General features: G+C 43.7%; 1 long non-coding RNA gene across 1 annotated transcript in view; it reads left to right on the top strand.

Moving 5' to 3' along the window:
• Positions 1-641: 641 nt before the first annotated feature.
• Positions 642-26,866, top strand: part of LOC144371148 (uncharacterized) — a 69,616-nt gene continuing 43,391 nt past the window's right edge. Inside the window, exon 1 of the long non-coding RNA XR_013431248.1 lies at positions 642-764. This is a non-coding gene — a long non-coding RNA (uncharacterized LOC144371148). The remainder of the gene's footprint in view (positions 765-26,866) is intronic.

Here is a 26,866-nt window from a genome sequence, read left to right as displayed (position 1 = left end):
GGGGGCGGAGCTGAGTGGAAAGCGTGGAGCCCGGCGAATGGGCGGTGCTGGGGGCGGGGCCGAGCGGAGCGAGGGGAGCCCAGTGAGTGGGCAGAGCTGGAGGGGCGGGGCCAAGAGGGACCAAGTGAAGCCCAGCGAATGGGTGGAGCTGGGGGCGGAGCTGAGTGGAGGGAGGGGAGCCCAGTGAGTGGGCAGAGCTGGAGGGGCGGGGCCAAGAGGGACCAAGTGAAGCCCAGCGAATGGTGGATCTGGGGGCGGAGCTGAGTGGAAAGCCTGGAGCCCGGCGAATGGCGGTGCTGGGGGCGGGGCCCAGCAGCGCGAGGGGAGCCCAGCGAATGGGCGGAGCTGGGGGGGCGGAGCCAAGCGGGACCAAGTGAAGCCCAGCGAATGGTGGATCTGGGGGCGGGGCCTAGTGGAGCCCCACCCCTAGGGCAGCGGGGGGCGGGGCCAGCGGAACCTCGCGGGAGGCGCGCCCCGCCCCGGGCTCCCAGGTGAGCGCTGCACGAGGACCAGAAGCTGAGGGCGGGGCGGGCGCGTCCTTAAGAGGGAAGGAGCCTGCCAGGCGGTGGGTCTGGAATCCCGTCAGAGGTCGCTGTGGACCCAGTGTGCGTTTGGGCTCCCGCGGCCCGAGATGCGACCCCAGAGTCTGCTCCGCCGGCCGCAGTTCCCCCCTCACGCGGGAGGCCGCGGAGGGAGGCCGAGGACCCGCTGCGCAGCCTCCTCCGTCCCTCCTCACGGACGCGGTGGACTCTCCGTGTGTCCAGGTGGGTTGGGGTCCGGGGGTGTCGCCTTGGAGACTTGGTTTCTGGGCGCGACCGTGGTCCCGGCGTGTCGCGGAGACCCTCCTGGTGCCTGCGGTGTAGACGGCGTGACCTGGAGGCCGAGGGGGTGGCGTGTGGCGCGGCTGTCACCGCTGGTCCTGAGGCGGCCCCCGCGGTCCCCCGCACTGACCTGGGCAGGGGGAGAAGCGGGGACAGGGAGCGGCCTCGACCCTCCAGGGCGACCTTGGGGACTGGCTGCAGCAGGACGCGGGCGACGCCGCGCCTCAGGCTGGAGAGAGACCAGCCCAGCCCCGGGGTCTCCAAGGGACGGTTTGGCGGTGGCTGGGCAGGGATGACAGCGACGTCGTGACGACGCACAGGTAACACGGTGGCGTGACCAGGCGACAGGGGGACAAAAGCGGTTGGACAGTTACGCACATGTTCTCTGCACGTGTGTGTCCTATGCACATGTCCACGAGGTTGTGTGGATGTATACAAACACACGTTGATAATTTTGTCGCAAAAAGCGGGGATTTGGGACGGAGTGGTGTGGGGGAGGGGCCCAAGGACCAGGGACACTCCCTGACTCTTCCTCTGGAGCCAGCTGGGGGGTGGCTGGCCCCCATCCTGGAAAATACTGCCCTGAGGCTGAGGGTGACCTGGGGTGAGCACGAAGGGGCGCAGGGAGCCTTGCTGTGCGCCCAGGGCCCACCTCTACGGAGCGACATGGAGAAGAGGGCAAGTCTGTGCAGGAGGCAGGGAGCAAGGGCGTCCGGGAAGGGCCACGGAAAACTGGGAGACGGAACAACTGGGACTTCTGGGAAAGGCGAGGCCTCGTGTCCTGAGCCCGCTCAGAAGTGAACTAGAGGGTGACGAGGACGGAGCGTTAGATTTGGTACCATGGAGGATTCTGAGGGTCTCAGTGGCCCCCTGTCCGCAGGTGGTGGGAACTGAGGACCAATGAGGCGTGAGGGGGGAAGCTGGCCCAGGAAGGGCAGCAGCTGGAGCTTGTCTTTCTGATTGCAGACAATAAGACTTGGGGACGCCCAGGCAGGTGCTGACAGGGGAGGGCTCTGAGGTGTGGGGAGGAGGCCATTCTGGAAAGTGCATTATTCTGTTGTTGTTTATAGTTAAAGCTTTGGCCTGGGGTTTCATAAACCGACTTCCTGACCACTCGGGTATCATCGAATCAAGCCTTTATTGAAGCACACCCGTGGCGCTGACCAGAACATAAAGCTATGCCCCTGATCAGCCCCGGACAATTGCCACTCTTTATAAGCCTGAAAACCGAAAAAGGAATGTTCTGGGGTCTAGCCAATGCAAGCAAGCCAGGTCACAGAGGCAAGAGAGTGCAGTCAGGTGGCGGGAATAACCAGTTAGCCCAGTCACAGCAGTTGCAGAGAGTCCTCTTACCCTAGTTAAAGAAAAAATGCCCCATTAGGTAGTTCCATGTTTTTTTTTTTTTTTGAAAAAGTGTAAAATTATTATTTGCAGATAAGCATTTTACATGGAAAATAAAAGATATTAATTGAAAAGCTGTTACAAACAATAAAGTGTTTCAATGCACAATACATACATAGAGCAGTTTGTATATGTAAACAAGTGATTAAAAGATATAATGGAAGATTCACTTAAAATAGCAGCAACAATAAATGATAAAACATAAGGAATAAATTCACTTCTGGCTACACGTTAGGATCATTAGCTACAAGGTTTAACTAACAAAACAGTAACCAGGCTTCCTCCTATAGTTCTATCTTTTTAAAAAAATTTTTCTCAGACTTTTATTTTTTTTATTGGTTGTTCACAATATTTCAAAGCTCTTGACATATCGTATTTCATACATTAGATTGAAGTGGGTTATGAACTCCCAATTTTTACCCCGAATGCAGATTGCAGAATCACGTTGGTTACACATCCCCAATTTTACATAATGCCCTATAGTTCCATGTTCTTCGAGGTTTTTATAACAAAAGGAAAAGATCTTGCCCCAGTCATGATCCTTGTACTTGGCCTGGTTGTTTTACAGGATGGAATCACAAAACAATATGGAGTTACATTTGCTTTTACTATCACTGACCCCACTGGTTTTAGAGGGTTTGATGTCAATCTTGCACATCATGAGGCCTCAGTTTCTTTCCCATCCTTCTGTGTCTAAGGGACCCCACTGGCCTGGCACGCCCTTAAGTCGGACCTCACCTACATTCTTGTGTATATGGGTTTGGAGGGTTTCTAAGAGGCAGGATCCTACAGGAATCCCAATCAGGAGAAGGACTAAGACCCAACTGTGGCTAACATGATGGTAGTCGGCCAAGGGGACCATGAGAAGAGGTTTTGGAACCATTTGCCTGAAGTCTCTTGTGCTTTCTTTCCTTTAACCTGTTTCTCATTAGCACCAAACTGTCCTTGATCATCCCAGAGTGGTTTGCATAGAAACAAGTTTCTCCTAGGGCCCTACAAAGTCCTCCTTGTTTTAGAAAGAGACGCTCTAGACCTCATGTGTTTTGTAAGACTATTTGTGTCAGAGTCTAGTGAAACCTCTAGTTTGGAGACTGACCTTTCTACTTCTCCTAAATCTCTCTTTATCTGAGGCTGAGGGACTTCACATTCTTAGAGCCTGTGGTCAGAGCTGCCTTTCCTAAAGCAGGAGACACCTTAGCATCTATGTGACACAATCACTGTTCGCCAACAAGGCAGCTTGCAGACCAGAGAGCCCATTAGATTTTGGCTATAAAAACTCTCTTGCCAGGTCTCTCTCTCTCTCTCTCTCTCTCTCTCTCTCTCTCTCTCTCTCTCTCTCTCTCTCTCTCTCTCTCTCTCTCTCGCACTGCCACAAAGAAAGGTCTCTTGGTTGCTCTGAGTGTCCTGGTCAGTTTCCTTTCAGTTATAGTGAAAATACACAGTGACATTAACAATAGTAAGAACAGAGTTAGCTGGTATATGATTTTGAACCTTGGCTGAGTTATAGCTTATCTTTCCTATTTGAGATCACAGTCATCTTTATAATAAAATCAAATTTTAATGAATATAACTTTAAATCAACTGAACTCTGGCTTACTTTGAAGTCATTCTGAGGAGCTGTAGGTGGCGGGCAGAGCCTTATCTCGGGTCAGGTGGGGCTGTTCTTCCTAGATCCTAGGCAAAGTGCTGTGGTTCTGAAGCTGATCTTGGTCTCTTTTTAAATATCATTGTATGAAGTTTACATATGTTGTTTCCTGAGTCTGTATGAATGTCAGCGAGCACAATATGACATACCATCTGAGACATTAATTAAGGGCAGGCTGAGCTTTGCTTTTATGCTTTTATGTGGAAAAGTGGCAAAAATATTTTATAATATTAACCTCTAAACAGATCAGGCCTTCATTATCTTGTAAGATACCTTTTAAATTTCTATACCTTAGAGTAAAAGGTAACAAAAGATTTGGTTACAAAGCATCGAATAATAGATTCTATTGGGGATTTATTTATATCATCCTTATAAGTTTAAATTACCATTACAGACAGTTTTAGTTTGGAGAACATCAGCTTGATAAAATACTCCCTTAAACCTTTTACCTTAAGGACTTGCATACCTGAAAGGTATGCAAACATTTAATCTGTAGAGAAGAGTAATGTACCACTTTTATTGATGTTTTGATATTAACCACGGTTAGCTTTTAAAGGAAAATCTAGACTCTGTAATGTAGGACAATACTTTAAAATAACAGTTGCTGTTTAGCCACAGATGTACAAACCTTAATTTTTCCAAGATTACTTGCTGTAGGGGATAAAACTTGACAGACACAATGTAATTTATATTTTTAGAAGTTTTTGTCATTTGAACAAATAAATATATCAGAACATTAATATTTGTCCTTATGTAACAACCTTGAATAGTTTGTGTTACATATGTTACCAGTTTAGTTACATATAAACCTTTTAATATTTATCTCTTATTTGTAGATCTTTATATTATTTAATTAGACCCTTTTATTGTTTACTTAGACATATTATAATCATACTTTACCACATAAAAAAATGTTTCCAGGTAAAAAATATTTTACTAAATATTTTATATTTAGAACCTTTTAATCATTTTTAATCCACTGATACTTCTTTTTGTTTGTACCTTGAAATAACACTTACAAATTTCTGAATTTAGATAAATTAATCCATTTTAATAAGATGAAATATTTTTGTTATTTACAGTACCTTAATTGAAATGCAGTTGAAACCTCTTGACTCCTTGTATGTAGAATTATACCTGTTGGGACTTTTAATATATAGTAACCTTGTTTTTATGATAACACAAAATAATTTTAAATTTTTTAAAAAATTTACCAATTTATGAAAGCACCAACATTAAGTATTTTACTTTATGGAATTTAAGGAGTTAACAGTACTTGATATTATATTTAACAGCATTTTAACTTTGTAAACCAATCGGATGTCTGTAACAAACACGTCCATGATTAATTTCATATACATTTAGATGTAATTTATATATCTATTTTTTAAAAACAAGGTGTCAGACAAGTGCATTGAATAGTATTAGTAATCTTTTTTTCCTGTTAAAGGAAAATCCTAGAGACAATCTGTCAGACACTTTATAGACATTGACATTTTAACAGCTGTTTAACCATCTAGGAAAAAAACCTGCATCAGTAACCTTAAAGACATTTGTACTTTTATTTATTTTTGCAATTTAAATTGAACCTTTTAAATCACATTAAAATTTTAATGTATGAGCTCATGTCAATTTTTTGTACCAAATATATACATCAGTGAACCCACACGAAGCAAACAGACAAAAGTCTTGTAGCTTATTTTTTAAAACCTGTTAGCGTTAACCCTTGCAAGTTGGCCTTAGAATAAAGCAGAGTGTAATCAGAAAAACACATTAACCTAGGCGTATTGGATCAAAATGATGAATTTAACAAATATAGAATTTTAAGTTTTTCTGACCTCTTCTACTAGGGATTGAAGCCAGGGTACTTAACACTGAGCCACGTCCCCAGGTCTTATTTATTATTTTATTTAGAGACAGGGCCTCACTGAGTTGCTTAGGGCCTTGCTAACTTGCTGAGGCTGGCCTCCCACTTGTGATCCTCCTCACGCAGCCTCCTGAACCACAGGGATTCTGGGTGTGTGCCGCTGTGCCCAGCTCCTTTAGGAGTTTTTACCTGGGGTTTGTTAGAGTTGCAGGGTTGACTTCTGTATTGAGACACGGTGCGCGTCCCAGTCATGGTGTCTGCAATGAGCAAGGTGAAGTCCAGCTGCACGTCTTCCATTTGAATTGTTCTGTTTGGAAGATGCTGGAACATTTCTGAGCTCAGAAACCCCTAGATGCATATTCACTCAGACCCCAAAGGACACCTGAGTGCTGGGAGCAGGCCCCCAGGCCATCGAGTGTCCTGCAGGGAATCTGCCCTCCTTTCCCAAGCTGCTGTCGCCCTGTTTCCACTGCCTGTGTCCATGCGTTTGGGAACAAGATGGGAAAGATCTCCACTATTATCGTCTAATTTCCATTCATCTTCCTTTAAAATCGCATGAATTCCTGGAGGTTATACTCAATTTACCTTGATGAACGTGAAAAGGTAAATTGTGTGATCCTTCAGCGACTGGATAGAAACTGCACCTGGACTATGTTTTTATGAAGGTCATTTTCATTCCCAAACATCATTCATCGAGATCAGCATGACGAGAACACAGAAAAAAAGCTTTAGAAAATGGAATATGTCTCATGGAAGGTCAAATAAGCTTCCTGTAGATCAGTGTGAGCTGCTCTTCTTTGCCACAGAAACTTCAGTGAGATTACAGCAAAGGTCTGGTTTATTTCCAGAGGCACCAGTGAATCTCACAGAAGCAGAACATGTTTTACTCTTTCAGAAATCACTACGTATGCAAACATTCTTGTCTGAAAGTCTCTGTGCTGCCTCACGATTGGGCATTAGTAAAGAATAAAGCTGACGGATCAGCTGGGGGAGGGCAAGGACGCTAGAGATTTTTAGGAATCAAAGAATCATGTGTGTGAACATAGAAGGACGTGAACTAGAGCCAGATCAGGGGCCTGTGGCTCTCTGTAATAATATCACGTTGCCCCGTTACATATTTTCTAATTTTACCACAAATTTGTATTTATTCTAGTATTTTTTTAGTTATAGATGGTATTTTTATGTGGTGCTGGGACTGAACCCAGTGCCTCACATGTGCCAGGCGAGTTTCCTGCCCCTGAGCCCCTGCCCCTTCTTCTAGAATTTTAAAATCTCCTTTCATCCCTGGGATATATTTTTTAAATTCAATGAATCTTCATGAAAGAATTGCCTTTTCTGGAAAACTCTGGGTTTAAATCCTGCGCTTTCTCCATGGTGTGCCTTAGCAAAGACTCTAAAGCTAAACGTCAGCTAGAGAACCTGACACCAGGTGTCGAGGGACAGCGTTTCCAACACGAGGAGGTCCTGACTGTCACCAGATGAATGTCCCTGGCTCTGTGTCCTCGCGCCACTACAGAGAGAGCAGCTGTGAAAACATTGCATATTTTATCTGGTAACAAATTAAAATTTATTCGACTACTTGTCTATCTCTGTGCACCCTTAGGGCTTCCTTTTCTAATTTTGTGAAGTATTTTAATTGGTAAGAAACTGTTAAATCACACCCCTTTTTACTTTTTGGGGTATTATTTTTACTGATTCTTTTTAGTTATTTATAACATCAGGATACAGTTGGACAATCTCCAGAGCAAGAAACACAGTTTGTTCTAACTCAGTCCCTGCACTCCCCCTCACCTCCCTTCCTTAACTCTATAGATAGGGTTTTTAGTTTGCTGTGTCTGATCTTATGAATCAAAATGATGGGTTTCAAAACATTTCCCGTCCTGGAGGTCACTGTAGAGCTCGATCTGTCCATCTCCTGGACTCTCATTCCCCGTGCACACTTGTGCTGATTCACTCATGAACAGTGATACTCGTGACACTATAAGTCACACTAATGCTGTGAAGTAAAGCTGATGCCACAGCATTTCAGGTAAATGGCAATCCCACGAGGGCCTGGCTTGCAGCTATGATGTGGCAAGAGTCGGACTCCAAAATGCTTCCTGCGCCTCCCTGCCCCCTGCCTCTTGACCTTCAGGCTTGGAGCTGAGCCTCCAGGAGGAGGTTACATGGGACCCAGGGCCTGGGCTCACCCCGCAGTGGACTGGCGACCTTGGTGTATGTATCTCTCTCACGTTTTCTTTCTTTATTCCTCTGTTGAAGGCCACCTGGGTTGGTTTCATACTTGGCTTTTGTGACTTGAGCGTCTATAAACATGGCTGTGGCTGGGTCACTGAACTCAGGTGACTTGAAGTCCTGTAGGTGTGTACCAAAGCTTGGAGCAAGTGGCTCAGATGGGGCTTCCGTTCTCCTTTTCCTAAAGAGTCTCCACGCTGCTCTCCATACCGGCTGCACCAGCTTGCACTCCCACCAGCAGTGTGTGGGTGAATCTCTCTGCAATCCTCCTCGATCTTCACTGTCACTTAGATTCTTGGTAATTGCCACACTGAGTGGAGTGACATGAAATCTCAGTGTGGTTTCAGGTTGGTTTGTTTTTTTTGATGGGGGCGGGTATTGGGGATTGAACTGGGAGGCACTTGACCACTGAGCCCCGTCCCCAGCCCTATTTTATGTTTTATTTAGAGACAGGGTCTCACTGAGCTGCTTAGGGCCTCCCTGTTGCTGAGGCTGGCTTTGAACTCGCATCCTCCTGCCTCGGCCTCCTGAACCACTTGGATGACAGGCGTGCGCACTGCACAAGGCCTCCGTGTGGTCTTAATTTGCATTTCTCTGGTTGCTAGATGTTGAACCTTTTCTCATATATTTGTTGACTGTTCCTTTTACTTTTCTGGGAAGTGCATGTTCAGTTCCTTGGCCCGTTTATTGATTTATTTGTGTGTGAAGTTTCTGAGTTCTTGGCGTATCCTGGAAATTGATGCTCTATCTAAAGATCAGGTGCCAAGATTTTCTCCCATCTCTAGGCCCTCTTCATGTTCCTGATTGTTTCTTTTGCTTTGAGGAAGCTTTAGTTTTATTTCATCCCATTTATAGACTCTGGACTGTACCCTTGCACTTTAGGCGTCTTGTTGAGGAAGACGGTCTCTAAGCTGAGATGAGGGGGAGCTGGGCCGACATTTCCCTCTAGAAGGAGCAGGGTCTCTGGTCTGTTGCCCACATTCTTGATCCGCGTCGACTTTGGCTTCTGGGCCAGGTGAGAGTTGGGCTTCAGTTTCACTTGCTACGTATGACTTTCTATGTCTCCTAAACCGTTTCTTGAAGAGGCTGTGTTTTCTCCAGTGCATGTTCCTGGCGTCTCTGTCTAGTACAACTGCGCCTCCAAGGGTTTGTTTCTGCGCCTTCTAACCTGTTCCTTGGCCTGCATGTCTGCTTTTGTGCCAGTGCCACGCTCTTGGTCACCGTGGCTCTGCAGGATGATTTCAGGACCAAATCGCGACGCCTCTGGTGTCCTTGCTAATGATTGCTTTTTGATGTTCTGTGTTTCCAAAGGAGTTTCACGACAGCTTTTTATCTCTATTAAGAGTGGGAATTGTAGGGAAATTTCAAGGAATTGTAAGGAACCTGTAGAGTGCTTTTGTAGGTACGCCTTATTAATTCTGTCCATGGAAGAACTGGGTATTTCTCTCCAGCGTCTGAGGTCTTCCATTTCTTTCCTTGGTGTTCTCTAGTATTTATTGTAGAGATCTTTCACCTCTTTTGTCCAGCTGATTCCCAACTATTTTAGTTTTGAGGAGATTATATATATATGGGTGTATGTATATATGGGTATATAAATAAAATTTGGACACAATACCTTTATTTTTTACTTATGTATTTTTATGTGGTCTGAGGACCAAACCCAGCACCTTCTTCTTGCAAGGGACGGGCTCTACCCTGAGCCCCGGGCCCAGCCTTTTTGGGGCTGTTGTGAATGGGGTACTTTTCTGTCTCCTTCAGCTGATTCCTCATTGGTGTAAAGGAGCACAGTTGGTTCATGGTGTTGATTTTATATCCTGCTACTTTGCTGAATTCATCAATGAGTTCTAGAAGTGAAGCTTTTGGGGTCTTCTAAAGATGGAATATGTCGACAGCAAATAGGGATGGCCTGGGGTGTAGCATATATACCTTTTCTCATGTTGAGTTTTGTTCCTGCTATCCTGATTTTTCTGGTGATTGGGGCAGGAATGGATGCTGTGTCTTGTCCAATGCTTTTTCTGCACATATTGAAGTAACGATGGGTTTTGTCTTTAAGTCTGTCCATGGGATGAATCGTCTTCATTCATTTCCAGATGCTGAACTAACCTGCCACCCCTGGGATGAACCCCACTTGATCTTGGTTCATTATCGTTTTAAGGTTTTTGTATGCGACAGGCCAGTCGTTTTAACTTTATTTGTTTTAGTTAATTGTACAGACACTTTGACACATTGAACATGGTTCAGAGTCACACCAGTGGTGTGGTCATCCACGTATATAGGGTGACAATGTCCATCTCATTCCACTGCCCTTCCCATCCCCAGGCTCCCTCCCTCGGTCCCTTCTGTGTAATCCACAGTCCCTCCATTCTCCGCCTCCCCTGACGGATCAGCATCTGCTTATCAGAGAAGACATTTGGATGTGCCAGTATTGTATTAAAACTTTTGGAATCGACTGCCGTTTCATTTGCTCATGGATGCTGCCCTTTCTGGCCTCCTGGGATCAGTTGCTGAGTGAGGCTACTGGGCTGAGCGCCCAGCCACAGGCCTAGTCGAGTGTCGAGCCTCAAGCTGAGTGGAGGCCGAGCAGCAGTGGGCTGAGTCGGGAGCACCCTTGCACCCACCTCTTAAATTCCTGTCTGCTGTTGCTGGGCCCTGGAGCCTCTCCAAGCCACCGGACTGCATGGTGGGACAGAGGCAGGTCTGACTTTCTCTGGGCTTGCTGGGCTCAGTGGAGTCCTCCCTAGTCTCAGATAAAATCACGTGATTCCCCGCAGACCCCAGGATCGGACTCCCCAGCTGCCTTCGGGCAGGTGCGCATTAATCTCTGATGGCACCTGTCTCAGCTCCTGGCTGGTGCTGGGTAAGCTCAGGGCATGTTCCCTGGGCCCGTTTACTGAGTCCCACAGCCCCCCTATTGGCCAGGCTTGGCGGCCTTCAGTCTCGGGGTCCTGCGCTAAGCCTGTTTCTAGAAGTTCTTAGCTTTTTCTGGCCTGTATAGTATTCCTACGCCTCCTGCAAACAACTTTCTCTTTTTTTTCCTTTTTCCTCGTTTTATGCACTCAAAGTTTCTATTTTTCTCAGGCTCTTCATCCACTATTGAGTATTCGTTCAATCCCTTTCTCATCCACCTTGGGGAGAAGCAGGATATTCACTGCTGGACTCTCAAGCAGGTGAACTCCGAGAAACCCTGCTTCCCTGAACCCGCCACCTCGCATCTCCCTGTGCGCATTGTTGGGACTGGGGCTGAACTTCGAGGTGCCTAACTACTGAGGCCGCTCCCCAGTGATCTTTATTTACTTTTTGAGCCAGGGCCTCTCTAATGTGCTCAGGGCCTCTGTAAGTTGCTGAGGATGGCCTCAAACTCGGAATCCTCCTGCCTCAGCCTCTTGAGCTGCTGGCATTAAGGTGCCACCCTGCAGCCCCTCAGCGGGGCCATTCTTCTAGACCCACCCCACATCCTCTTCTCCGCAAGCCTGGAACACATTCTCCTCCATAGTTAAGGAACTACTAGTTATATTACTAGAAAATTAGTAATCACTCTTGGGTGACAGAAGTATGTGTAAAAATTTGGGGTGACCTAAGGAACTGGTGTCCTTCCTAGGAACTTTTCTTCATGTTTCTCTTTAATTTTTATATTTTCATTCTTTTTTTAATTTGTTGGACCTACTGGTATAAAAGGACCGACAAAACCTCAAGGGCAAATTCAGTAAACATGAGCTGGGTGCTGTGCATAATTAACTCAGGTACAAAGGCGTCTCTGTGCCCTGGGTGAGGCTCGTTCTGCAGGCGGGATGCTGAGTCCACAGAAGTCCCTGAGCGTATTCTGTACGTTGCACTTAATCGACTTTATTTTTTTAATGAGATACTGGACAGAAAAATGCAGACACACTATAGAGTCCCCATACGCCTATCCACCACAGGGTTCTCCTTATTACTTACATCTTGCACTTCTGTGACAATTGTCACAATTACGGGCCAATATACTAATATTGATGTGGATAGATCATCATTAATTAAGCTCTTTGTTTTGTATTTCTATAAATAGTGACAAAAGCACAGTGTTGAGTAGCCGCCATGAGTACCTTAGGGAGCAGGTCCACCAGGCCAGGCGTCCCCCTCTACAGATGTCCCCCTCCCCCTCTTCCCGGAATCCCCAGCCACCTTGATGCTTCCATGGTCGACTGTTTCCCCATTTTATTGGAGCCATACAGTTGGAGCCAAAGCAATGTGACGTTTTGGACCAGCTGTTTCCCTTGTGGTGCGCCTATGTGCCCACGTGTTTATCAGCTCATCTCTTTTGATGGCTGTGGTTAATCCGGCCCTTGTCCCCCCAGAACTGAGGTGGAGGCCCCCAAGGGGAAATGCCATGGGGATAGGCTGCCTCGTCCTCCCCAGGTGCAGCTCCCTAGGAGGTATGGCCACCCAGGTTTGTGGGCAGCTCACGGCTGAGGAGCCCACCCTGACACCTGCCTGTCCCCCATGACGTCTCTGTCCTCAGTGACGAGACGTGTCCACACGACCCAGATCCCCTGAGCCACCTGGCAACGCGTTTTGGCAAGACGTTGCCGATTGCTGCTGTTGGACCTGCACAGACAGGGGGTCGGGGCTGGCCCGTGGTGACGGCCACTGATTCTCGTGGTCTTGTTGGTTCTTTGCAGATACCCACGACAGCAGGACGCAGACCGATTCTGATTCTTGTGATCCCACGTGTTGTGGAGTGTCACTGGTTGTGTTCAAGATGGAAACGGGGAGGCTGCATCCCCTCTATCCTGTCCCCTTCCCTCTGTCCCTGTCCCTCCCCTCTCTCTCTCACCCAGGGGACCTCTGTCTCCCCACCCAGTAGCTACTTTAAAAGCTGGGGCTCTTGCTGGTGACTTGCAGCCTCAACAAGCCAGGACACGTGTCTCCTCATAGCACAAAGTGACCCATGGCCCCTCCAAAGCCAAAGAGATCAGGAGCTTCAGACCATAGGGGTCCCCCAGGACTCGTGGGGCCTTGCAGGCCAACAAGGACCCCAAGGGGAGGGGCAGCGCCTTCCTGCGTTCCTCTGGGGCTTCCAAGGGTTGCTAGAAGCTTCCCTCAGTCTCTTCCTGTGGCGGCCAGAACTCGGGTGGTCCTCCTAGTCATGTGCAGGGCTCCAGGGGGAACCCCCCATCACCCGCAGCAAGTGATGTCACCAAGACGGGAAGCAGACAGGGGCCAGGGGTCAGTGTGGCGTAACTTAAGTTAATGAGATTTTTTTCTATTAAATACAAACCACGTCGTGGTGGGAGAGGGCAGGGAGCAAAACCCAGAGAGCGACAGAGAGCAGGGCGCAGGGTCCCCGAATCCCACCAGGGCTTCTCCCAGTGACCTGCTGGGCCCATCTTTCCTTCCCTCTGCGACACTCGGGATGGGGTAGCAGCTCTTGCATGAGCTCAGCAAGTGCTCGGCCCTGAGCCACGTCCTCGGCTCCCAGGTCCCCCCCCTGGTCCCCCCCCCAGCAGCTCCATCCTCACCACAGACATTGGGGCTGACGGAGTTTAAATCCAGAGCTTCCTATGGCTTTAGCCAAGGTCACCAACGAGGGAACCGAGCACCCCAACCCCAGGCCGTCCCCACAGGATGCCCCAGGGGCTCTGCCGCCTGTTGGGGGGTGACAGGACATGAGCAGAGTGGTCCCCGAGGGCCTGGGGGTGCACTGGGTAGCTCCAGGGGCAGCTCTGTGGACGGGATGTGGGAGAAGGGAGGCGCAGGCTGTTTGCAGAGGTGACATCCCATGAAATGTCGTCACTGACAGAGCCACAGGGAAAACTGCAGAACTCCACAGGAACTTTCTCCCACAGGAAGACACTTGTCACCAACGCTCTCCAGCTTCCTGTGAGCTCATGGACCCACTTGGCTGTAGCACAGAGCTGGCTTCCCGGCAGCAGAGCCCGCAGCACCTGCGGCCACAGGTGGTGTCACCCCGTGGGACCAGGTGTCTGGGGGCTGACGTGTGGCTCATCTTTGCTGCTCGTGTTGGTAATAACGAGTTGGAATCCACTTGGGCTAGTCGTCTCCTCCATGCCAGTGGGGCAGCCGCAGGGCTGATCACTTTGCAGCTTGGGGACCACTAGACAGTGGCTCATGCACAATGGCAGGTGATTGTGACTCTAATGAGGAGGTGATGCAGTCGGTAGCAATGGTCTCGTGCCCCTGCATGCGACTTACCGACGTCTCCACTCCTGTCCCACTCCCACTGGGAACCAGACGAGAAACGAGTTTGCATTATGATGGTGTCGACGTTGACCGTCTGGCCTTAGCGCTCCACCCATTCTCCTCCTTTTTAAAAAGTTTATTTCATACATGACAATAGTGGAATGCATTACATTCATAATCATCCATTCACAGCACAATCTTTATAATTCTCTATATAAAGTATGTTCACGCCAAATTATGCCATTACACATGAGCTCTTTTATTTTGCATTACGATTCTTAATACACCATGATACCCCAATTTCATATGAGGTATGTTGACACCAAATTCACATCTTCATACATGTGTTTTGTATGATGATGAACATCACCTTCCACCATCCTTGCTATTCACCTTCTCCCTCCCTTTCCCTTCCACCCCTGTTCCCTATCTAGAGGTAATCTTCCTCTCATACTTTCTCTCCCTACCCCACTTTATGTCACCCCCCGAATATCAGAGAAGACATTCTGCATTTGATTTCTGGGGATTGACTAACTTCACTTACCATAATCTGCTCTAATGCCATCCATTTCCCTGCAAATGCCCTGATCTCATTCGTTTTTAGTGCTGAATAATATTCCATTGTGAATAAATGCCACTTTTTTTTATCCATTCATTCAAGGACATCTATGTTGGCTCCACAGTTTAGACATTGTGAATTGTGCTGCTATAAACATTAATGTGGCTGTGTCCCTGTAATAATGTTGTTTTTAAGTCCTTTGGGTATAGTCTGAGAAGAGGAATAGCTGGGTAAAATGTTGGTTCCATTCCCAGCTTTCCAAGGAATCTCCATACTGCTTTCCAGATTGGCTGCACTAATTTGCAATCCCACCAGCAATTTATGAGTGTACCTTTTACCCCGCATCCTCGCAAGCACTTGTTGTTTGTCTCATAGTGGCTGCCACTGGAATGAGGTGGTATCTTAGAGTAGTTTTCACTTGCATTTCTCTGATTTCTAGAGATGATGAACATTATTCATATAATTGTTGATGGTATATCCTTCTTCTGAGAAGTGTCTGTTGAGATCCTTAGACCATTTGTTGGTTGGGTTATTTGGGTTTTTTTTTTGTCCTTACCTTTTTACCCTAGAGATTAGAGCTCTATCTGATGTGTGAGGGGTAAAGATTTGCTCCCAGAGTGTGGGCTCTCTGTTCACCTCACACATTGATTCCTTGCTGAGAAAAAACTTTTTAGTTTGAATCCATCCCTTTTGTTGATTCTTGGTTTTAATTCTTGTTCTATAGGCGTCTTATTAAGGAAATTGGGGGCTAGCCTCATGTGATGAAGATTAGGGCCTATTTTTTATTCCATTAGATGCAGATTCTCTGGTTTAATTCCTAGGTCCTTGATCCATTTGAGTTAACTTTTTTTGCATGATGAGAGAGAGGGGTTCAATTTCATTTGGTTGCATATAGATTTCCAGTTTTCCCAGCACCATTTTTGAAGATGCTTTCCTTTCTCCAGTGCATGTTTTTGGCACCTTTGTCTAATATAAGATAATTGTAATTTTGTGGGTTAATTTCTGTGTCCTCTATTCTGTACCATTGGTCTACCAGCCTGTTTTGGTGCCAGTACCATGCTATTGCTCTGTGGTATGGATTAAGGTCTGGCATAGCGATGCCATCTGTTACACTCTTCCTGCTGAGGATTGCTTTAGCAATTCTGGGTCTCTTATTTTTCCAGATGAATTTCATGATTGACTTTTCTATTTCTATGAGGAATTTCATTGGGATTTTGATCAGAATTGCATTAAATCTGTGTAGTGCTTCTGGTAGTATGGTCATTTTTAATAATATTAGTTCTGCCTATCCATGAGCAAGGTAGACCTTCCCATCTTCTTTGATTCCTCTCTTTAGGGTTCTGTAGTTTTCATTGTGTAGATCTTATTTTACCTCTTTTGTTAAGTTGATCCCAAAGTATCTTATTTTTTTGAGGATATTGTGAATGGGGTAGTTTTCCTCATTTCCCTCTCATAGGATTTGTCACTGATATACAGAAATGCCTTTGATTTATGGGTGTTGATTATATATCCTGGTACTTTGCTGAATTCACTTACTAGTTCTAGAAATTTTCTGGTGTAGTTTCTTGGGTCTCCTAGGTACAGAATCATATCATCAGCAAACAGTGCTAGTTTAAGTTCTTCTTTTCCTCTACTTATTCATTTAATTTCTTTCATCTAATTTCCCTGGCCAGTGTTTCAAGAACTATGTTGACTAGAAGTGTGAGAGAGGGCATCTCTGTCTTGTTCAGATTTCAGAGGGAATGCCTTCAGTTTTTCTCCATTTAGAATGATGTCGGCCTGGGGCTTAGCATAGAGAGCCTTTATGATGTTGATAAGTTCCTGTTATCCCTAGTTTCTCTAGTGTTTTGAACATGAAGGGGTACTGCATTTTGTCAAATGCTTTTTCTGCATCTGTTGAGATGATCATATGGTTCTTTAAGTCTATGGATGTGATGAATCACATTTGCTGATTTATGTATTTTGAACCTACCTTGGATCCCTGAGATGCATCCTACTTGATCATGGTGCACGATCTTTTTGATATGTATTTGTATTTGATTTGCCAGAATTTTATTGAGGATTTTTGCATTTATACTCATTAGGTCTGAAATTTTCTTTCTTTGAAGTGTCTTTGCCTGGTTTTGGGGTCAGGGTGATATTGGTCTCGTAGAATGAATTTGGAAGTACTCCCTCTTTTTCTATTTCCTGAAATAGGTTGAAGAGTATTGGTATTAGTTCTTCTTTAAAGGTCTTGAAGAACTCTGCTGTATATCTGTCCGGCCCTGGGCTTTTCTTGGTTGGGAATCTTCTGATGGCTTCTTCTATTCCCTCACTTGATATTGGTCTGTTTGAGTCAGGAAGATATAACACAACTTAATCTGGGCAGATCATATGACTTAAGGAATTTATTGATGCCTTCACTATCTTCTATTCTATTAGAGTATAATTTTTCAAAATGATTTCTAATTATCCTTTGTATTTCTGTAGTATCTGCTGTGATATTGCCTTTTTATTACTTCTGGTAATTTGATTTCTCTTTCTATGTCTCTTTGTTAGTGTGGCTAAGGATCTGTCAATTTTATTTATTTTTTCAAAGGACCAACTTTTAGTTTTGTCATTTTTTCAATTATTTCTTTTGTTTCAATTTTATTGATTTTTTTTTGGCTCTGATTTTAATTATTTTTGTTTTCTACTGCTTTTGCTGCTGTTTTTTTCTTTTTCTAGGGCTTTGAGATGTAATGTGAGGTCATTTATTTGTTAGCTCTTTCTTCTATTAAGGAATGAACTCCATGCAATGAACTTTCCTCTTAGTTCTGCTTTCATAGTGTCCAGAGATTTTAATATCTTGTGTCTGTGTTCTCATTTACCTCTAAGAACTTTTAAATCTCCTCCTTGATGTCTTCTGTAACCCATGTTTTATTCAGTAGCATATTGTTCAGTCTCCATGGTATGGCAGGAATTTTTCGTCTATATTATTGATTTCCAATTTCATTCCATTATGATATGATAAAATGCATGATAGTATCTCTATTCCTTTGTATTTGCTAAGAGTTGCCCTGTGGCATGGGATATGGTCTATTTTTGAGAAGAATCCATGTGCTGCTGAGAAGAAAGTGTATCTACTTGATGTTGGTTGGTATATTCTATTCTATGTCAGTGAAGTCTAGGTTATTAATTGTGTTATTGAGTTCTATAGTTCTTTGTTAAACTTTTGTTTGAAAGATCTGCCCAGTGGCGAGAGAGGTGTGTTAAAATCGCCCAAGATCATTGTGTTGTGGTCTATTTGACTTTTGAACTTGAGAAGAGTTTGTTTGAATATAGCTGCACCATTGTTTGGGGCATGTACATTAATGATTGTTATGTCTTGTTGGTGTATGGTTCCCTTGGAGCAGTATGTAATGTCCATCTTTATCTTTTTGGATTAACTTTGTCTTGAAGTCTACTTTATTTGATATGTGTATGGAGACCCCTGCTTGCTTCTGAGGTCCACATGACTGGTATGATTTTTTTCCAATCTTTCACCTTCAGTCTGTATGTATTTTTCTATCAAATGAGTCTCCTGGAGGCAGCATATTGTTGGGTCTTTTTTTTTAATCCAGTCTGCTAGCCTGTGTCTTTTGATTGGTGAGTTTAAGCTACCAATTATTGAGACATGATTGGTATTTCCAGCCATACTTGTTTATTTTTGTTATTTAACTTTACTTGGGCTTCCTCTTTGATTAGTTTTTCTTCTAGTGTACTACCTCCCTCTGCTGACTTTCATTTATTGATCATGAATTATTTTGCCAAGGATGTTTTGTAGTGCTGGTTTTCTAGCTATAAATTCTTTTAACTTTTGTTTGTCATGGAAGTTTTTTTTTCCCCTCTCCAAATCTGAAGCTTAGTTTTGCTGGGTACAAGATTCTCAGTTGGAACCCATTATTTTTTAGAGTTTGAAATATATTGTTCCAGGATCTTCTAGCATTCAGGGTTCATGTTGGAAAATCTGCCGTTATCCTAATTGGTTACCCCTGTATGTAATCTGATTTTTTTTTCTCTTGTGGCTTTTTGAAATTCTCTCCTTATTCTGTAAGTTGGGCATTTTCATTATGTGTCTTGGTGTGATCTGTTGTAATTTTGCAAATTCAGCATCCTGTAGGCTTCGTGGATTTGGATTTCAGATTCATTCTTCATGTCTGGAAAGTTTTCTGCTATTATTTCATTGAATAGATTGCTAACTCCTTTGGTTTGGACCTCTATGGCTTCCTCTATTCCAATAACTGTTAAATTTTGGTCCTTTTATGCTACCCCATTTTTCTTGGACATTCTGCTCATGTTTTTTTTCTTTTTAATCAGTCTTGCTGTGCTGTTTACGTTCTTTTCAAGATGATATACTTTGTCTTGGTCTGATGTCCTATCTTCTAAGTGGTCTACTCTGTTGCTAATGCTCTCATTAGTGTTTTTAATTTGGTTTGTTATTTCATTTTCAAGGATTTGTTTATTTTATAACCTCCCTTTCCCTGTAGAGGTCATCTTTTGCTTCTTGGGTTTGTTTATGTAGCTCATTGTCAAAGTGACCTTTCACTGACTTTATTTGTTGTCTGATATCTTCTTTGAGACTCCAGAACATCTGCTTCATGGAAATCCTGAAATCTTTGTCATTTTTTCTGCTGTCTCTGTTAATTCTTCTAATAATGTGTTGTCTTGAATTGTCTGTGGCACTTTCTTCCCTTGTCTTTTATGTTTCTCATGTTTCTTTCCCACTCTGTGGGACTGGTGTGTTAGTTTTTACCCTATTGATCTGTAGTGGTCTTGTATAGTTCCAAGATCCCTTGTTGGTGGGGAAGGACAATGGTGACAGTTCCCAATGTCACAATACATCACCTGTTCAGTCACAGACCTGGCTGGTAGCCACACATACCAATAGATGGTGAGAAAGGTTTTCCAAGATGAGGTCCACCTGTTTCCCACATTGGGGTGTCTGGTGAGGTAGGGGGAGCTGGGATGTCCTCGTGTGGTGGCTAGACTGCTGTCTGGTGACCTGCGTGGGATTGGAGCGTGGTCTGGAGTTCTGGTGCTCTGCAGAGGTGCTGACTTGGTGTTTCTGCTCCGCCACTTGAGAGTCATGCATGTGCTTAAACTGCAGGCTTCGGGACCCGGGTCTGGAGTCTTATCAGAACACAGAGGCTCTGAGATCTGCTCAGTGTTCCCATATCTGGTAGATTCTGTGAAAATCCTCTTTATGGGGTCCTGTTAGAGACTCTGAGATGTTGTGTACTGTCAGGGTGAGACCCCGTGGAGAAGCCACTTGATTGCTTTCTCAAATTCATGCACAGAGCAGCCAGAAGTGGTATCTCCTCTCCTTTGCCATCTTGGATTCGCCTCATCCCGTTTATAGATTCTGGACTGTATTCCTTAAACTTCAGGAGTCTTGTCGAGGAAGCTGGTTTCCAAGCTGAAATAATTGAGAGCTGGGCCTACATTTCCTTCTAATAGGAGCAGGGTCTCTGGTCTATTGACCACATTCTTGATCCACATTGAGTTTGGTTATTGTGCAAAGTGAGTGTTAGGGGTTCAATTTCATTTTGCTATATATGAATTTCCATTTGTTCCCAAAAGAATTTGCTGAAGAGGCTATATTTTCTCCAATGTATGTTTCTGGCCTCTCTGTCTAGTACAACTGTACTTCCATGGGTTCGTTTCTGTGCCTTCTAATCTGTTCCTTGTTCTGCATGTCTGTTGTTGTGGCAATACCTTGCTGTTTTGGTTACCATAGCTCTGTAGTATGATTTAAGGACCATATTGTGATGCCTCTTGTGTCCTTGCTAGTCTCGGGTAAAATCATGTGATTTCCCCCCCCCCCGACAGACCCCAGGATCTTACTTCCCAGCTACCTATAGGTAGGTGTGCGTTAATCCCACCATGGCTCCTGGCTCAGTTCCCGGCTGGTGGTTGGTAAGCTCAGGGCATCCTCCCTGGTCCGGTTTACTGAGTCCCACAGCCTCCATATGGACTAGGGTAGGTGGGCCTTCAGTCTCCCGGTTTCCTGCACTAAACCTGTTTTTAGAAGTGTTCAGCTTTTTCTGCCCTGTGTGCTAATTCCACTCCTCCTGCAAGCAGCTTTCTCTATTTTTTTCTTTTGCCTCATTTAATGCACTCAAATTTATACTTTTCTTGGGCTCTTTGTCCACTATTGAGTATTAGTTCAATCCCTTTCTCATCCACTTTGGGGAGAAGCAGGATTCCCGCTGCTGGAGTCCCAAGCAGGTGAGCTCCAAGAAATTCTGCTTACTGAACGTGCCACCTTGCATCTCCCTGTGTGCATTGTTGGGACTGGGGTTGAACTTCAAGGTACTTCAGGACTGAAGCCTCTCCCAAGTGATATTTATTTACTTTTAATTTTGAGCCAGGGCCTTTCTAATGTGGTTAGGACCTCACTGAGTTGCTGAGGATGGCCTCAAATTCAGAATCCTCCTGCCTCAGCCTCTAGAGCTGCTGGCATTAAAGGTGCCACCCTGCAGCCCCTCAGCTGGGATGTTCTTTTAGAGCCACCTCACATCATCTTCTCCTCAAGCCTGAGTGGTGTAGGCTCACTTTGGAACACATTTTCCTCCATAGTTAAGGAATTGCTAGTTATATTACTAGAAAATTAGTAATCACTCTTGGGTGTTAGAAGGGCGTAAAAAATTTGGGGGACATAAGGAACTGGTGTCCTTCCTATGGACTTTTCTTCCTGTTTCTCTATAAAAAGAGTGAAAATTGTAAAAATTAATTTGTTTGACCTACTGGTATAAAAGAATCAGCAAAACCTCAGTAAAAATTAGGCGGTGTAGATTTGCATAATTTTATTTTATTATTATTTAAAAAAATTTTATTATTGGTTGTTCAAAACATTACAAAGCTCTTGACATCATACTTCATATATTTGATTCAAGGGGGATTTGCATAATTTTAATTCGGCCTATCCATGGTCAAGGTAGATCTTTTCATCTTCTAACATCTTCTTTGATTTCTCTCTTTAGGGTTCTGTAGCTTTCATTGTATAGATCTTTCACCTCTTTTGTTAGGTTGATCCCCAAGTATGCTATTTTATATTTTTAAGGATATTCTGAATGGGGTAGTTTTCCTCATCTACTTCTCAGAGGATTTGTCACTGATAGATATACAGAAATGCCTTTTATTTATGTGTGTTGATTTTATATCCTGCTACTTTGCTGAATTCACTTACTAGTTCTAGAAGTTTTCTGGTGGAGTTTCTTGGGTCTCCTAGGTATAGAATCATGTCATCAGAAAATAGTGCTAGTTTAAGTTCTTCTTTTCCTATACTTTTCCTTTAATTTCTTTCATCTGTCTAATTTCCCTGGCCAGTGTTTCAAGAGCTACGTTGAATAGAAGTGATGAGAGAGGAATCCCTGTCTTGTTCAGATTTTAGAGGGAATGCCTTCAGTTTTTCTCTGTTTAGAACGATACTGGCCTGGGGCCTAGTGTAGATATAGCCTTTACAATGTTGAGGTAAGTTCCTGTTATCCCCAGTTTCTCTAGTGTTTTGAACATGAAGGGTGCTGTATTTTGTCAAATGCTTTTTCTGCATCTCTTGAGATGATCATATGATTCTTTAAGTCTATTGATGTGATGAATTACAATTATTGATTTCTGTATGTTGAACCAACCTTGCATCCTGGGGATGAATCCCACTTGATCATGGTGCACAATGGTTTTGATATGTTTTTGTATTCGATTTGTTGAGGATTTTTGCATCTAGGTTCATTAGAGATATTGGTCTGAAGTTTTCTTCTTTGAGGTGTCTTTGTCTGGTTTTGGGATCAGGGTGATATGGCCTCATAGAATGAGTTTGGAAGTGCTCCCTCTTTTTCCATTTCCTGAAGTAAATTGAAGAGCATTGGTATTAGTTCTTCTTTATAGGTCCTGTTAGATTCGGCTGTATATTCCTCTGGTCCTGGGCTTTTCTTGGTTGGTTATCTTCTGATGGCTTCCTCTATTTCCTCACTTGATATTGGTCTGTTGAAGTTGTATATGTCTTCCTGACTCAATCTGGGAAGGCCATATGACTTTAGGAATTTATTGATGCCTTTACTGTCATCTATTTTATTAGAGTACAAAGTTTCAAGATAATTTCTAATTAACCTCTGTATTTCTCTAGTGTTGTGATAATACCTTTTCCATCATGTATGCTGGTAATTTGAGTTCTCTCCTTCTCTTCATTAGCATGGCTAAGGGTCTGTCAATTTTATTTATTTTTTCAAAGAACCAACTTTTAGTTTTGTCACTTTTTTCAAAGATTTTTTTTTGTTTTGATTGATTTCAGCTCTGGTTTTTAACCATTTCTTGCCGTCTACTGCTTTTCCTGCTGGTTTGCTCTTCTTTTTTTTAGGGCTTTGAGATTTAGTGTGAGGTCATATATTTGTTGACTCTTTCTTCTATTAAGGAATGAACTCCATGCAATGAATTTTCCTCTTAGTACTGCTTTCATAGTGTACCAGAGATTATGTGTGTCTGTGTTTTCATTTACCTCTATAAGATTTTTTAAAATCTCCTCCTTGATGTCTTCTCTAACACATTGTTCATTGAGAAGCATGTTTTTCAGTCTCCATGTGATGCAGGAATTTTTCTTACTTATTGTTGATTTTCAATTTCATTCCATTATGATCTGATAAAAACAAATGGTAGTATCTCCTTTGTATTTACTAAGAGTTGCCCTGTGGCATAGTATATGGTCCCTTTTTGAGAAGCATCCATGTGCTGCTGAGAAGAAAGTGTATCTGCTTGATGTTGGTTGATATATTCTATTATGTGGAATTAAGTCTAAGTTATTAATTGCGTTATTGTTCTATAGTTTCTTTATTCAACTTTTGTTTGGAAGATCTGTCCAGTGATGAGAGAGCTGTGTTAGTCACCCAAGATCATTGTGTTGTGGTTAGTTTGACTCTTGAACTTGAGTAGAGTTTGTTCGATGAACATAGCTGCACCATTGTTTTGGGCATATATATGTATAATATGTCTTGTTGGTGTATGGTTCCATTGAGCAGTATGTAATGTCCATTTTTATCCCTTTTGATTAACTTTGGCTTGAAGTCTACTTTATTCGAGTATGGAAACCCCTGCTTGCTTCTGAGGTCCATATGAGTGGTATGATTTTGCTCAACCTTTCACCTTCAGTCTGCGTATGTCTTTTCCTATCAGTTGAGTCTCCTGTAGGCAGTATATTGTTGGGTATTTTTTATTTTTTAAAACATTTAGGGTCATTATTGAGATGTGGTCTGTATTTCCAGCCTTATTTGTTTGTTTTTGTTATTTATCTGGACGTGGTTTTCCTCTTTGATTTGTTTTTACTTTAGTGTGTTACCTCCCACTGTTGGTTTTCATTTCTTCTTCATAAAATGTTTTGCCAAGGATGTTTTGAAGCACCAGTTGTCTAGCTGTAATTTTTTTTAACTTTTGTTTATCATGGAAGGTTTTTATTTCATCTTCAAATATCAAGCTTAGTTTTGCTGGATACAAGATTTTTTGTTGGTACCCATTATCTTTCAGAGTTTGAAATATGTTGTTCCAGGATCTTCTAGCTTTCAGGGTCTGTGTTGAAAAATCAGCCATTAACCTAACTGGCTTACCTCTATATGTAATCTGATTCCTTTCTCTTATGGCTTTTAAAATTCTCTCCTTATTCTCTGTGTTGGGCATTTTCATTATAATGTGTCTTGGTGTGGGTCTGTTGTGATTTTGCACATTCAGTGTCCTGTAGGCTTCTTGGATTTGGATTTCCATTTCATTCTTCATGTCCGGAAAGTTTTCTGATATTTCATTGAACAGATTTCTCATTCTTTCATTTGGAACTTTATGCCTCCCTCTATCCCAATAACTCTTAAATTTGGTCTTTTTATGCTACCCCATATTTCTTGGATGTTCTGCTCATGGTTTCTTATCATTTTCGCTGTGCTGTGTTCTTTTCAAGATGATATCTTTTGTCTTTGTCCTATCTTCTACGTTGCCTACTGTGCTGGTGATGCTTTCATTTGTATTTTTAATTTGGTTTATTATTTCATTTCTAGGATTGCTGTTTTTTTAATGAACTCTATCTCCCTATAGAGGTGATCTTTTGCATCTTGGATTTGTTCATATAGCTCATTGTCAAAGTGATCTTTCACTGTCTGTATTTGTTGTCTTATGTCATAAGATTCCAAAACATCGGAATCATGTAAATCCTGAATTGTTTCACTTTTTCTGCTGTATCTATTAATTCTTCCAATGATGTGTTTTCTCGAATAGTTTGTGGTACTTTCTTTTCTTGTGTTTTCATGATGCTTGCATTTCTTTCCCACTTTGTGGGACTGGTGTGTTATTGTTTTTACCCTAGATTTGTAGTGCTCTTATACAGTTCTGAAATCTCTCCTTTGTGGGGAAGGACAATGTTAACAGTTCCCAATATCAACAACACATCATCTATGAGTAAATCATTGTTATTAAGACATTTATTGTTAGTCTCAATGTCGAGAAATGTTGGATTAAATTATTATTTAAAATCAGTAGTTTCATAGAAGGTGTACAGTTTCTGGTGGCAGACAGAGAATTGGAGGTTGGGTATATGACATGTTAAGGTGTAAAGATGTGAGAGTATGAGGTTAATATAACTTGGGTTAGTAGCAGGGGAATAGACAGGAGGCAATTTAGGTAGACAAGTACGTGGGAGGACAGTAGAATGCATAAAAACAAATACATACATGTATTTAGAGAATTACAAGAAGTAAAAATAGTAAATAGGAGGTTGAAAGAGGAAGAGGAGGAGGAAGAAAATTAAAAAGGAAAGAAAGAGAAAATAGAGAAAGTAGGGGAAAAGGGGGGGTCTTATGCAATTCCTCTATATTATTCTGGTGACTCGGTTCTTAAAGTTCTATTTCATGCAAAGTTCTTGGTTTCACTTATGTTGGGATTGTGAGGACCAGAGGAGGAAGGGTAGAGGAGAAAGGAAGAGGATAAAATGGAACAGAAGAAAAAGGGAAACAACCACCACCACCACAAAAAAAATATTCTTAGAGTTCCATTTTCTTCTCTTTTCTTGCAGTAGGTGGAGTTGTCTGGTCCAAGCTTGAGTCTCTGCCCTCAGGTGGTGGAGGTGACCAGTGTGAGAAGACTAGAGCTCTCCCTCTCCTGCCTGGAGCTTCCCTAATCTTGGTCTCTCCGAGTTGCTCCCAGTTTTTAGCCCCCTCCCCTCTCTTGCTTATCAGATCTCGGTTGTGGGACATCTTGCTCTCCACCCTCGGTTCACACCAGGGGGGCAGCGCCCTGGTCGCACTGCACTCCTGTTCATCTGGGAGCAGATTTTGTGCTGAGAGTCACTGTGCCAAGTTATCATATTTGGGGGTGAGGGGGTACCCGTTCAGTGGCAGATGCACGCTGGTCGCCACACCCACCAATACATAGTGAGGAAGGTTTTCCAAGATGGGATCCATCTGCTTCCCACACGTGGGTGTCTGGTGAGGTGGGGGGAGCTGGGATGTCCTCGTGCTATGGCTAGAACCTGGACCAGTGACCTGCATGGGAGCGGAGCATGGTGTGCCGTTCTGCTGCTCTGCAGAAGTGCTGATGTGGCGTCTCTGCTCTGCCACTTGAGAGTCGCGCCTGTGCTCCAACTGCAGACTTTGGGACCCAGGTCTCGAGTCTCAATGGAACACAGAGGCTCTGAGATCTGCTCGGTGTCCACAGCTCTGGTGGATTCTGCAAAAATCTGCTGGATGGGGTCCTGTCACACACACTGAGATGTCATGTTCCATCAAGGCGAGACCCCGTGGAGAAGGCGCCTGACAGCTTTCTCAGAGTCATGCACAGAGCAGCCAGAAACAGTATCTCCTCTACTCCACCACCTTGGATCTACCTCTATATCCCAATTTCTTATGTCAATTTTTGAATGCTTTCTATTTTCCTTTTTATTTCAATATTATTTACTCATGATTTTTATATGCGGTATTTAGTATGTCAGCATGAATTGGCATGTGGTGTGAGTAAAGGGTACAATACTCCTCACACAGGTTTCCTATTATCCCAGCATCTTTCTTTGGAGAGATGCCATTTTTCTTCTTCCTGCTCTGAAATCTCTGATTGTCCTTAATAAGCAAGGACTTATTAAAGCGTTTCCTTGAGGTCCACAGTTCATTCATTTCATTAGGTTGTCTACACTGATTGCTGTATCT

This window comes from Ictidomys tridecemlineatus, chromosome 16 (assembly GCF_052094955.1).
Source record: "Ictidomys tridecemlineatus isolate mIctTri1 chromosome 16, mIctTri1.hap1, whole genome shotgun sequence".
Lineage (NCBI taxonomy): Eukaryota > Metazoa > Chordata > Mammalia > Rodentia > Sciuridae > Ictidomys > Ictidomys tridecemlineatus.
The sequence above is the reverse complement of the archived record's forward strand: the minus strand, read 5'-3'. Positions and strand labels throughout refer to the sequence as shown.